Below are 14,139 nucleotides of genomic sequence, written 5' to 3'. Positions count from 1 at the left end.
TGCCACAAAACAACGAATTTCATGACATACGCCAGTGATATTAAACCTGATTCTGATCAAAGTTCTAGTCACCACAGTACAACTTTAAAACCAGGAACTATAACAGCTTCCTGGATCTGGCCACTGATGTAAGATAAAAGGCAGGATTAAGAAATGCAAATCTCACTTGCTGCATAAAGAAGTCTCAAATTATTTGAGCGGGGCGGGGTTGGGAAGCAAGATTACTTGTGGCAAGGTGGGACTCTCTTTGCACTCAATGTCATTGGGATTGCTGGTTGCCAAGATTTCAGTAGGTTTCCGGAAGAGCTGGAACACAGAACAATTTCTTCAGTCAGACAAACCGAGGAGGTAAAGTTAAGATATTTCCTGCTACCCTGAGATCTGATTTATGCTTGCCTTGGCATTTGTCAAACAAAATCTAAATGGCTGCTCTATCTCTCTCTCTCTCTCTCTGTCTGTCTGTCTCTCTCCCTGTCTTTCTGTTTCCTCTCTCTTTCTACCCCTCTCTGTTCCTCTCTCTTTTCTCCTCACTCTGTCCCTCTCTCTCTCTTTCTCTTTCTTCTCTCTTTCTACCCCTCTCTTTCTCTCTTCCTCCTCTCCCTCTGTCCCCTCTCCCTCTCTCTTTCTACCTCTCTCTGTTTGCTCTCCCTTTTTCTCTCTCTCATTCTCTCTCTCCCTCCTCCCTCTTTGTGTTAGTACCCTTTTAAATATTTTAAATAGTTCTCCAATCTCCCTCACATACTCCTCTGTCCAAGGACTACAACCCCCGCTTCTCTAGTTGACTCACAGAAGTTTTCCGTCCCTGGCAAATTTCTTCTGCTCTATTTCCAAAGTCTTCACATCTTTCTGAAAGGGTGCTGCCCAGAATCAGGTTCAACATCGTGGGCACATGTCGTGAAGTGTGTTGTTTTGCGGCAGCAGGGCACTGAAATACATAATAATAAAATGATAAATTGCAGTAAGGAGTAATGAGGTAGTTGTCGTGGGTTTATTGTGCATACAGAAATCGGATGGCGTGCAGGAAGAAATTGTTGCTGAGAAGTTCAGTGTGATTCTTCAGGCTCCTGTACCTCCTCCCTGATGGTAACAATGAGGTGACAGGTCCTGGGTGACAGGTGTCCTTTATGATAGACGCTGCCTTCTTGAGGCACCGGATTTTGAAGGTGTCTTTGTGCCCACGATGGAGCTGGCAGAGTTTACAACTGTCTGCAGCTTTTTCTAGCCTGGGCAGTGGCCCCTCCTTACAAACTGGGCACTGCTGTTCGGTGGTGGTTTGCAGAGTTCAAAGTTCAAAGTAAATTTATCATCGGAGTACATATACACCCCTAAATCTGATTTTCTTGCAGGCACTCCCAATAATTCCATAGTAGAGTCAATGAAAGACCACACGTTCATTCGGTGTGCAACAGACAACAAACTGTGCAAATACAAAAAGAAAAAATTATAAATACTAAATAAATAAGCAATACATATCGAGGACAGGAGATGAAAAGTCCTTGAAAGTGAATCCAAAGGTTGAGGAAACAGTAAAATGTTGGGAAAAGTGAGTTGAGAGGAGGTATTCCATTAGCCAAACTGTTCCTAAACCTCCCACAAAATGCTGGAGGAACTCAGCAGGCCAGGCAACATCTATGGAAGAAAGTGTAGTCAAAGTTTCAGGACGAAACCCCTCGGCAGGACTGGAGAAAAAATACTGAGGAGTAGGTTTGAAAGTTGAGGGGCAGGGGAGAGAGAAAAACACCAGGTGACAGCTGAATCTTGGAGGGGGAGGGATGAAGCAAAGAGCTGGAAAGTAGATTGGTGAAAGAGACTGAAGGCCATGGAAGAAAGAAAAAAGGGGGGGTGGAGGAGGAGCACCAGAGGGAGGCAATGGGGGCAAGGAGGTAATATGAGAGAGGGACAAGGGGATGGAAAATTGTGAAGGGGGGGTGTGGGGGATGGAGGCATTACTGGACGTTTGAGAAATCAATGTTCATGCCATCAGGGTGGAGGCTACCCAAACGGAATATGAGGACTGTTCCTCCAACCTAAGTGTGGCCTTATCCTGACAGTGGAGGAGGCCGTGGATGGACATATCGGAATGGGAATAGGAAGTGGAATTAAAATGAGTGGCCAATGGGAGATCCTGCTTGTTCTGGCGGACGGAGCATAGATGCTCGGTGAAGCAGTCTCCCAATGGACGTCGGGTCTCACTGATATACAAGAGGCCATACTGGGAGCACCGAACACAGTATATGGCCCCAACAGACTCACAGGTGAAGTGTTGCCTCACATGCAAAGACTGTTTGGGGCCCTGAATGGTAGTGAGGGAGGTGGTGTAGGGGCAATTCCATATCAATAGGGACATATTCCATTTTGATATGTCCATCCATGACCTCCTCCACTGTCGTGATGAGGCCACACTCAGGTTGGAGGAACAACACCTTATATTCCGTTTGGGTAGCCTCCAACCTGATGGCATGAACATTGATTTCTCAAATTTCCAGTAATGCCTCCAACCACCTTTCACCATTTCCCTTTTCCTTGTCCCTCTCTCATGTTATTTCCTTGCCCGCCCATCTCCTCCCTCTGGTTCTCCTCGCACTCCCCCCCCCCCGCCCCTTTCTTCCATGGCCTTCTGTCTCTTTCACCGATCAACTTCCTGGCTTTTTGTTTCATCCCTCCCCCTCCAAGTTTTACCTATCGCCTGATGTTACTCTCTCCCCTCCCTCCACCTTTAAAATCAATTCCTCAGCTTCTTTTCTCCGGTCCTGTCGAAGGGTCTCAGCCTGAAGCTTTGACTACACTTTTTTCCATAGATGCTGCCTGGCCTGCTGAGTTCCTCCAGCATTTTGTGTGTGTGTTGTAGATTTTCTCTTGTCTGTTCCTAAACCTAGTAGTGTGAGTCCTGAGCCCTGAGGCTCCTGTACCTTTTCCTGATGGCAACAGTGAGAAGAGAGCTTGAGCTGGGTGGTGGGGGGGTCCTTGTTGATGGATTCTGCTTTCCTGTGACAGCATTCCGTGTAGACGTGCTCAATGGTTGGACGGGCTTTACCCAGGATGGACTAAGCCGTATCCACTACCTTTTGTTGGCATTTCTGTCTAAGGGTTTCCACAACAGCCCGCATATATACACATCTAATGAGGTTTGTCAAAGTTTTAGATGACATGACAGATTTTTGCAAACTCCTTAGAAAGTAGAAGTTGCCGTGCTTTCTTCATTATTGCACTTACGTGCTGTGCCTCTGAAATAAAAACACCGAAAATTTAAAGTTGCTGAACCTCCTCCTCTGATCCCCCAGTGAGGACCACTTCATGGACCTCTGGTTTCCTTCTCCTGAAGCCAATAGTCAGTTCCTTGGTCTTGCTGACATTGAGTGAGAGATTGTTGTGGCACCACTTAGCCAGATTTTCAATCTCCCTCCTATATGCTGACTTATTATCACCTTTGATTCGGCCAACGACAGTGGTGTCACCAGCAAACTTGAACATGGCATTGCGACTGTGCTTAGACACACAGCCATAAGTGTAAAGCGAGTGGAGCAATGGGCTAGGCACACAGCCTTGTGGTGTACCTGTGCTGTTGGGGCTCACCGAGGAGATGCTGTTGCCAATCTGAACTGTCTGGGGTTTGTATTTCCGAAGTCTTGAATTGAATGGGATTTCAAACTACAATACTTCCCCAAACTGCCCAACCAATTTTAATGAATACCCTTAAAAGCCCACAGTTCCCTCTTTTCCTGAACTCCTTTGAGCCCTCTGAATTAATTTGACCCTCCATGTCTTTCTCATTTCTCAGTAACATCTATCACCTGTTAACCATTGTCAAATTGGTAAATTGGATTATTATTGTTGCATGAGACCACAAGGCATTAGGATCAAAATTAGGCTCTTGAGTCTGCTCTATCATTCCATAAGATTTATTATCTCTCTCAATCCCATTCTCCTGCCGTCACCTCCTAACTTTTGACACCCTTACTAAACAAGAGCCTATCAACCTCTGTTTTAAATATACAAATTCAAGCTCACGTTTAATTGTCATTAAACTGTACACGTGTATACCGCTAAATGAAGCAGGTCATTTCCAGGGCCAAGGTGCAAAACACTGTATATGCAGTCACACACAGTATATACAGTAATGACAGCACATACATCTCAAAATAATAATAATGATAAAAAATAATCTTAGCACAAGTCCCTCAGTGGCATGGGCTGAAGATTAATGGTGACTGGGATGTTGTCCTATTGTCCATACCTAATGATGGCCTCCATAGCATTCTGTGGCAGTGAATTCCACAGATACTTCATCCTCTGGCTAAAGAAATTCCTCCTCATCTCTGTTCTAAGTGGACGTCCCTCTATTCTGAGGCAAGGTACAGTGGTAAAAAATTGTTTTGCACGCCATTCACGTCACATGCCGTTGATAATAAACCTGATTCTGATTTCATCACAACAGTACATTGAGGACGTACAAGGGAAAACTAAATTGCAATTCCCGATCCAAATCACAGACTGCTGAGAGGATCACTGGGCTTTCTCTCCCTCTATTTGTGCCACTTTGTGCATTGTAGTCAAAAAGCCTGTATTGTTGTTGAGGATTCCTTCCACCCATCCCACACTCTTCGACCCATTACCGTCAGGAAGCATCAGGAGTCGGACTGTCAGATTGGGGAACAGCTTCTTCCCTCGGGCTGTGAGACTAATGAATACCCTGCCACCATCAAGGTCTTGTCACTAGGACAGAGAGCAGTTTACTGTTTACCTGTGTTGGGCACTTCACTTGCATTTTGAATTACGTTTTACTAACTTTTTCGCGATAATATTTTGTTTTACGTTGCTGGTGTGTGATTTGTGTTTTGTGAGTGTACCATGGTCCGGAGGAACGTTGTTTTGTTTGGTTTTATGTATCTACTGCCTCAATCTGCTGCTGTCATTGAGTGTCAAGTTCCTGCCACTGTCAGTACGTTCTCCCTGTGACCATGTGGGTTTCCTCCCAGTGCTCCAGTTTCCTCCCACGTTCCAGAGACATACTGGCTCGAGGGTTAGCTCACCACATGGGTGTAATCGGGTGGTGAGGGCTGGTTGTGCTGGAAGGGCCTGTGTCTCCAAACAAAACTGAAAAATAAGAGGGGGAAGACAATAAGTGAATGCAGAATAATGTGTTACTCGCCTAATGTGACTGTCAGGTGGCATTTCATCAACTGCCTTTTGGAAGTCTCTTTATATTGGGAATTAAAGGTGTCAGAGTCGCGGTTAGTGTGCCACCATTACTGTTCAGTTTGGAGTTCAATTCCGGTGCTGTCAGTAAGGATTTCGGTTTTTTATTGATACGGTGTGCAGTTGGCCCTCCTGGCTCTTCAACCCTCTCCACCCCAGCAACCTCGGTTAACCCTAACCTAGTCACAGGACAATTTACAATGACCAGCTAGCCTACCCAGCACATCTTTGGACTGTGGGGGGAAAGCGGAGCACCTGGGGAAAGCCCACACATTCCAGGGGGAGGACGTACAGAGACTCCTTACAGAATGGCACCAGAATTGAACTCCATTCTTCCCTGTAAGCACCTGGGTTTTCTCCGGGTGTTCCAGTCTCCTCCCACAGTCCAACGGTGTACCGCTTAGCAGGTTAATTGATCATTGTCAATTGTCCCGTGGGGTTAAATCGATGGGTTGCTGGGCTGAAAGGGTCTGTTCTATGCTCTAGCTCAAATAATTAAAATAAAGTATACTATCAAGTGCACCCACTGCCAGGGGTGGTGGGAGAGACAGGTACATTTGGGGAATTTAAGAGAATCTTAAGTTGGCACATGGATGATAGAAAAATGGAGGTCTTTGTGGGAGATTGATCTTGGAGTAGGTTGAGTCAACACAACATTGTGGGCAGAAGGGCCTGGACTGTGCTGGACTGTTCTGTCTTCTGTAACATGAACCACATTTCCCTCACCTCACTTGCAAGGTAAATTTATCAAAAACTCTCTCACATAACAAATGCACTCCCCCCCCCCACCCTTTAGCTAATCCACACTGGCCTTCACCAAACAATCCATGTTCCAAATTTCTTCTAATTCTGTTTCTTATGATCATTTCCAGAAACTTTCCCATTTCTGAGGTTAAAAGTGGCTCATGTGTAATTACTGTGTTCATCTCTACACCCTCGTTTGAACAAATGTGCAAAAATCACCGTCTTCCAGTCATCAGTCACCATCCCCGTGTCCGGGACATGATGGTGAGAGCCCATATAGTTCCCTCCTTCAATTCCCTCAACAACCTCAGGTGCATCCTATCCACACCAGGTGATTTATCAATTAAATTTGCCCCCGCCCCCCCCCCCATGGTAGCCTGGCAGTTAGTGCGAGACTATTACGCGCAGGGCACTTCTGTTCCGGCTTCCTCTGTAAGAAAGTTTGCGCCTTCTTCCTGTGTACACCTGGGTTTCCTCAGCTTCCTCCCACAGTCCAAAGCTGTATTGGTTAGTGTGCTCATTGGTCTTTGTAAGTGTTCCTGTGATCAGGAAAGGGTTAAACAGGTGGCTTGCTGGGTGGTACAGCTCGCTGGGCCAGACGAGCCTGTTTCGCACTGTACCTCTAAAAATACATTCAGCTAACCTTTCTAGAAGTTCTTATTAACACTGGTCCATCCGGGATCACAGTACATCTTCACTGCTGACACTCCAGTACCACTGAGCACAGATTCAGATTTATTTCTCGCTCACTGGCCACTTCATTAGTTACCTCCTGCTCCTAATGAAGTCGCCACTGAGAGTGTTCATGGTCGTCTGCTGTAGCCCATTCACGTCCAGGCTGAATGTGTTGTGTGTTCACAGATGCTCTTCTGCACACCACTGTTGTAACGTGTGGCTATTTGAGTTACTGTCGCCTTCCTGTCAGCTTGAACCAGTCTGGCCAGTCTGGCCATTCTCCTCTGACCCTCGTCATGAACAAAACATTTCACCCACAGGACTGCCACTCACTGCCATTCACTCGCACCATTCTCTGTAAACTCTAGAGATGGTGTGCATGAAAATTCCAGGACAGCAGAAGAATCTGGGATACTCAAACCACCCTATCTGGCACCAGCTATCATTCCATGGTCAAGATAACTTAGATCACATTTCTTCCCCATATTGATGTTTGGTCTGATCAGCAATGGAACCCCTTGACCACGTCTGCAGGCTTTTATGCACTGAGTTGCTGCCACATGATAGGTCAATTAGATATCTGCATTACGGAGCGAGTCTGGCCACTGAGTGTACATAGGAAAGATACGTGCATCATTTACGTCCACAACTCAAGAATGTGCTGGGGGCAGACTGCCAAGTGTTGCCACACATCCTTGCACCATGATTGTATGCCCACAACCTGTAATTCTAGAGTTTTTCTTAAATATTTCAGTTTTGCCAAACCCCAACAAGCCACTCTGTAATTACCCTCACAACACCAATAAAGCCTTCTAATTATCTGTCAGATATAATGACAGCTCAGCTCTCTCACGTCTCTTTTGAAGACAGTCCCATGTTTTTTTTTGAATACCTGCTGATGTTTATAACCACCAGTTCCTGGCGTCAGTCGGACAACCAGATCTGCTGACTTTGCAATGCTCTCCCCACCTGTGTATAGTCTGGAGACTCTAATCATTCACCATTCTCTGAGTGAGAAGTCAGATCAGAAGAAAGAGGCTCCCCCTGGTAGCTGGAGACACAAGAGATTCTGTAGATGCTGAAACCTGGAGCAAAAAAAAATACAAACTGGTGGAGGAACCCAGAGGGGGAAATGGACAGTCGACATTTCGGGTCGAGACCCTTTGCCTGGACTGAAAGATAGAGGAGGTGTAAAGAGGTGGGGGAAGGGGTGTGGAGCAAGAGCTGGGAGGTGATGGGCAGATCCAGGTGAGGAGGGTGATAGGTAGATGGAGTCTGTCCAGATAGACCCATTATTTATACTTGTTTCTGCCCCACTGAACTTATATCTGCATACCTCGACTCAGTGTTATCCCCCTGGTTCAGTCCCTTCCGACCTACATCTGTGACACTTCACATGTTCTTGAACTTTTCAATGATTTCAAGTTCCCTGGCTTTGATCATCTTATTTTCACTATGGATGTCCAGTCCCTATACACTTCCATCCCCCACCAGGAGGGCCTCAAAGCTCTCCGTTTCTTTCTGGACACCAGTGGTATCACTCACCAACTTTTCCGACACTACATCAACGACTACTTTGGTACTGCTTCCTGCAGCCATGCCGAGGTTGTCAACTTCATCCATTTTGCCTCCAACTTTCACCCTGCCCTCTAATTTACCAGGTCCATTTCTGACACCTCCCCCTCCTTTCTCAATCTCTCTGTCTGTATCTCTGGCGACAGCTTATCCACCGATGTCTATTACAAACCCACGGACTCTCACAGCTACCTAGACTATACCTCTTCTTCCTTCTCTCAATTCCTCCATCTCTGCTGCATCTGGTCTCAGGATGAGGCTTTTCATTCCAGAACTAAGGAGATGTCCTTCTTCAAAGACAGGGTCTTCCCTTCCTCCACCATCAATGCTGCCCTCAACCACATCTCTTCCATTATCCGCACATCTGCTCTCACCCCATCCTCCTGTCACCCCACTAGGGATAGGGTTCTTTTGTCCTCACCTACCACCCCCACCCCACCACCTCTGGGTCCAGCACATAATTCTTCAGAGCTTCCGCCATCTCCAACGGGATCCCAGCACCAAGCATACCATTCCCTCCGCCGTCCCCCTTATTTTCTGCTTTCCGCAGGGATCTCTCCTGACACGATCCCTTGTCCATTCATCCCTCCCCACTGATCTCCCTCCTGGCACTCATGCTTGCAAGCAGAACAACTGCTACACAGGTCCCTACACCTCCTCCCTCACCACCATTCAGGGCCCCAAACAGTCCTTCCAGGTGAGGTAACACTTTACCTGTGAGTCTGGTGGGGTCATCTACTGTGTCTGGTGATCCCGGTATGGTATCCTGTACATCGGCGAGACCTGACGTAGACTGGGAGACTGCTTCGCTGAGCACCTACGCTCTGGCTGCCAGAAAAAGCCGGATCTCCCAGTGGCTCCCATTTTAATTCCACTTCCCATTCCCGTTCCGATCAGTCCATGCTGCGATGAAGCCACACTCAGGCTGGAGGAGCAACACCTTATATCCGCCTGGGTAGCTTTCAACCTGATGTCATGAACATCAATTACTCAAACTTCTGGTAATTCCCCCCCCCCTTTCACCGTTCCCCAACCCCATTCCCTCTCTCTCCTTATCTCCTCACCCGCCCATCACCTCCCTCTGGTGCTTCTCCCCCTTCCCTTTCTTCCATGGCCTTCTGTCCTCTCCTATCAGATTCCCCCTTCTCCAGCCCTGTATCTCTTTCACCGATCAACTTCCCAGCTCTTTACTTCACCCCCTCCCAATTGCACATACCACCTTACATTTCTTCTTCCCCTCCCCCACATTCTTACTTATCTTTTATCTCCAGTCCCAATGAAGGGTTTTGGCCTGAAAGGTCGACTGTTTACTATTTTCCATAGATGCTGCCTGGCCTGCTGAGCTCTTTGCGTGTGTTGGAGTAGGAAGAGTGACCGAGGCTGGGAGGTGATGGGTGGATCCAGGTGAGGAGTGATGATGGGCAGATGGAGGAGGGGAGAGTGGGAATAGTGACAAATACTGGGAGGTCCAGGTGAGGAGGGGAGAGTGGGAATAATGACAGATACTGGGAGGTGATGGGTGGATCCAGGTAAGGAGTGACGATAGGCAGATGGAGAAGGGGAGAGTGGGAACAATAACCGAGGCTGGGCGGCGATCTGTGGATCCAGTTGAGGAGGGGAGAGTGGGAATAGTGACCGAGGCTGGGAGGTGATGGGTGGATCCAGGTGAGGAGGGGAGAGTGGGAATAGTGACCGAGGCTGGGAGGTGATGGGTGGATCCAGGTGAGGAGGGTGATGGGCAGATGGAGGAGGGGAGAGTGGGAATAGTGACCGAGGCCGGGAGGTGATGGGTGGATCCAGGTGAGGAGGGTGATGGGCAGATGGAGGAGGGGAGAGTGGGAATAGTGACAGAGGCTGGGAGGTGATGGGTAGATTAAGATCAAGATACAGAATACACACAAAATGCTAGAAAAACTCTGCAGGTCAGGCTGCATCTATGTCGACGTTTCGGGCCGAGACCCCATTGGGACTAGAGAGGAAAGTGGAAGAAGTCGGAGCAAGAAGGTGGGTGAAGGGAAAGGTGAACAAGCTGGCAGGTGATAGGAGAGTCCAGATGTGGGGGAAGGTGAGTGGGGGAATGAAGTAAGAAGCTGGGAGGTGATAGGTGGAAAGGGTAAAGGGCTGAAGAGGAAGGAATCTGACAAGAGGAGAGGGTGGACCAGAGGGAGATGATGGGCAGGTGAGGAGAAGAGAAGGGGTGAGAGGGGTGGCCAGACTGCTAAACGAAAGAAGGGAAAAGGGGGAGAGAGATCACCATAAGTTAGAGAAATCAGTGTTCACGCTGGCATCTATTCAGATGGAATCTGAGGTGTTGCTCCCCCTACCTAAGAAAGTGGAGCAACTGGGGAGAGACCCACGTGTTCACTATATCAAAGTTCAAAATAATTTCATTATCAAAGTATTTTATTCCACCAAATACTACCCGGAGATTCATCTTCTTGCAGGCATTCACAATAGAACAAAGAAATTAAATAGAATCAGTGAAAAGCTGCACATAAACAAAGACTGACAAACATCTAATTTGCAAAAGATATCAGTACTCAAACAAATACACACAAACTGCTGGAGGAACTCTGCAGGTCAGGCAGCTTCTTTGGAGAGGGACGAACTGCTGACGCTTCAGTCCGAGACCCCCATCGGGACTGAATAGGAAGGAGGAAGAAGCGAGAATGAGGAGCTGGGGAGAGGGGGAGTGGAGGCGATAGGTGGAAAGGGTGAAGGGCTGAAGAGAAGGAAGCTCGTAGGTGAGTACACGGTCGAAGATTTGGAGAGCAGCAGAGGGGGAGTGGTGAGAGAGGTTCTTACTGAATTCCCGATGAAGAGAATATTTCAACTTCTGCAGGATAGACATCCCTCAAAGATACTTGACAGTGGAGCAGCAAATCATAAACCTATCATCTCCTCTCCCTTCCTTCCCAGTCCCGGTGAAGGGTCTCAGCCTGAAACGTCGACTCTTTATTCCTTTCCATAGATGCTGCCTGGCCTGCTGAGTTTCTCCAACATTTTCTTTGTGTTACTCTGGATTTCCAGCATCTGTAGAATCTCTTGTGTTCAGTTTGCAGGTTATTAGTTCCTTGTGTATAAAGACACCCCCCCCCCGCAAATCTTTGTTTTTCTAAAATTCCTCTGCTCTTGCCATTACGAATATATTACACACTCTCTTGCTGGGATCCTGTGCTGGCCCACACTAATCCACTTGCCACGATTTGCCCCCTCAACATCTGTCTTCCCACTGTACTCTAATCCCAGCTTCCCAGTCACTCCTCAGGGACCACCCAACCTCCGCGACTCCAACAAAGGAAAGTACCACGGTTTTTCACCCACTCTCTCTTGTGATCAGTTGCCATAGCAACTGAAGGGTCAAATCACACATGGAAAAACTTGGCCCGGTACATCTTCCCACAGTAAAGTGAGCTGGCTTGGCAAATTTGCACAGAGCTTTCATTGGACGATAGTTAAGGCTCAATATAACATTAATAATACCCCCTGCTTCTGCTCTGCCCCCAGATCTCCTTCTTTAATTATAAGGCTTTTCAACATCGGTCCTGAGCTTGGTTTTACTGTTGTTAGATAGGAAAACCACCAAAACCAGGCCATTTGGCCCATTGAGTCTACTCCACCATTCCACCGTGGCCAATCTATGATCCTTCTCAATCCCATTCTCACGCCTTCTCCCCATAATCTGTGTCACCCTGACTAATCAAAAACATATCAATCTCTGCCTTAAATGTACCCAATGACTTGGCCTCCACGGTCATCTGTGGCAGTAAATAAATTCCACCCTCCGGCTAAAGAAATTTCTCCTCTCTGCTCTTCTCTTTCCATTCTGAGGCTGCACCCTCTGGCCCAGTTCTGGTCACGCCACAATTGGAAGGACGTCGAGGATTTGGAGAGGGTGCAGAAGAGGTTCACCAGGATGCTTTCTGGATTAGAAGGCATGTGTTATACCGAGAGTTTGGACAAACTTGGATCGTTTTCTCTGGAGCATCGGAAGCTGAGGGGAGATCTGATACAGAGTTATAAAATGATGAGAGGCATAGATAGAGAAAACAGACAAGCATCCTTTCCACAGGGTTGAAATGTCTAATACCAGAGGACGTGCATTTATGGTGAGGGGGGTAATTTCAAGAGATGTGAGGGGCAGGCTTTTTACACAGAGAGTGGTGGGGGCCTGGAATGTGCTGCCTGGGGTGGTAGTAGAGGCAGAAACATTAGGGATATTTAAGAGATGTTTAGATAGGCAAATGAATGTGAGGAAAATGGAAGGATACGGACATTACGAGGGGTGATTGATAAGTTTGTGGCCTAAGGTAGAAGGCGATGAGTTATACAGCTCTCGTTACATGTACGTGTAGTTCAACTCTTTGAGTGATCATGCAGAAAGTTTGAAGTAAATAACTCATCTCCTTCTACCCTAGGCCACGAACTTATCAATCACCCTGGCTGTGGACCACTTTCTGGAGGTCCAAGATGCCGACCTCTACAAAGAAGGGATCCGTATGCTCCTCGACCACTGGACTAAGTGTGTAAATGTAGGAAAAATAAATGTGCTAGTTTTTCTAAAATTGACTCCTTCTACCTCAGGCCACAAACTTATCAATCACCCCTTGTATGTAGGCAGAAAAGATTAGTTGGCCATTTGATTACTAAATGAACTGGTTCAGCACAACATTGTGGGCCGAAGGGCCTGTTCCTGTGCTGACTGTTTCACGTTCTATGCTCCATCCTCTCGTCACCCACTCTATTTTTTGTCAGGCAGAGTTGGAGCGCTTCTTGACAATCAATGTGAGCTCCATGTCTACGGAACCGATGTTATATTTAACTCAGGCGTGATCTTACTGAAAGACAGAATAGGTTTCAGGACAGAATGACAGGGCAAAAAATTCTCAGAACCTTAGCAGGTCAGGCAGCATCTGTGGAAATTTACCAAAATTAGTAAGTAAAAATAAAAGTTAATGTTTTAGGTCAAGTCCTCTTATAGTCCTCAAGTATGGTCAATTCTTCCCCTCCCACAGTGTGACTCCCCTCAGCACAGCCCCTCCCTCAGTGTGACTCCCCTCAGCACTGTCCCTCCCTCAGTGTGACTCCTCAGCACAGCCCCTCCCACAGTGTGACTCCCCTCAGCACTGACCCTCTCACAGTGTAACCCCCCCTCAGCACTGACCCCCCAACAGTGTGACTCCCCTCAGCACAGCCCCTCCCTTAGTGTGACTCCCCTCAGCACTGCCCCTCCCAGTGTGACTCCCCTCAGCACGGCCCCCCCACAGTGTGACTCCCCGCAGCACTGACCCTCTCACAGTGTGACCCCCCTCAGAACTGCCCCTCCCACAGAGTGACACCCCCTCAACACTGCCCCTCCCACAGTGTGACACCCCTCAGCACTGCTCCTCCCAGTGTGACTCCCCTCAGCACTGCCCCTCCCATAGTGTGACTCCCCCCCAACACTGCCCCTCCCACAGTGTGACCCCCCTCAGCACTGACCCTCTCACAGTGTGACCCCCCCTCAGCACTGCCCCTCCCACAGTGTAAACCCCCTCAGCACTGACCCTCCCCCAGTCTGACTCCCCTCAGCACTGCCCCTCCCATACTGTGACTCCCCCCAACACTGCCCCTCCCACAGTGTGACCCCCCTCAGCACCGACCCTCTCACAGTGTGACCCCCCTCAGCACTGCCCCTCCCAGTGTGACCCTCTCAGCACTGCCCCTCCCACAGTGTGACACCCCCTCAACACTGCCCCTCCCCCAGTCTGACTCCCCTCAGCACTGCCTCTCCCATAGTGTGACTCCCCTCAGAACTGACCCTCTCACAGTGTGACCCCCCCTCAGCACTGACTGACCCTCCCACAGCGCGAATACCCTCAGCGCTGCCCCTCCCACAGTGTGACCCCACCCTCAGCACTGCTCCTCCCACAGGACAGCTGGGTAGTACTGCAGAGTGCTCTGACAAGT

At 48.2% G+C, this 14,139-nt stretch overlaps 1 protein-coding gene and 1 long non-coding RNA gene across 3 annotated transcripts in view; one reads left to right on the top strand and one right to left on the bottom strand.

Moving 5' to 3' along the window:
* Window positions 1-209: 209 nt before the first annotated feature.
* LOC134345107 (uncharacterized) overlaps window positions 210-14,139 on the bottom strand; it is a 35,315-nt gene continuing 21,385 nt past the window's right edge. The window contains exons 2-4 of one of the 2 annotated variants that reach the window (XR_010017603.1): window positions 8,905-9,157; window positions 788-1,417; window positions 210-306 (exon numbers count right to left, since the gene is read on the bottom strand). This is a non-coding gene — a long non-coding RNA (uncharacterized LOC134345107). The remainder of the gene's footprint in view (window positions 307-787; window positions 1,418-8,904; window positions 9,158-14,139) is intronic. The other variant, XR_010017602.1, reaches the window with a different exon arrangement.
* The window catches only part of LOC134345106 (phospholipase D1-like), a 265,323-nt gene continuing 251,408 nt past the window's right edge, over window positions 225-14,139 (top strand). Inside the window, exon 1 of the mRNA XM_063045276.1 lies at window positions 225-348. The gene's annotated coding sequence lies outside the window, so the exon portion shown is untranslated. The remainder of the gene's footprint in view (window positions 349-14,139) is intronic.

Source organism: Mobula hypostoma, chromosome 4, assembly GCF_963921235.1.
Source record: "Mobula hypostoma chromosome 4, sMobHyp1.1, whole genome shotgun sequence".
Classification (NCBI taxonomy): domain Eukaryota; kingdom Metazoa; phylum Chordata; class Chondrichthyes; order Myliobatiformes; family Myliobatidae; genus Mobula; species Mobula hypostoma.
Note: the sequence above shows the minus strand (reverse complement) of the source record. Positions and strands in the feature narration are given on the sequence as shown.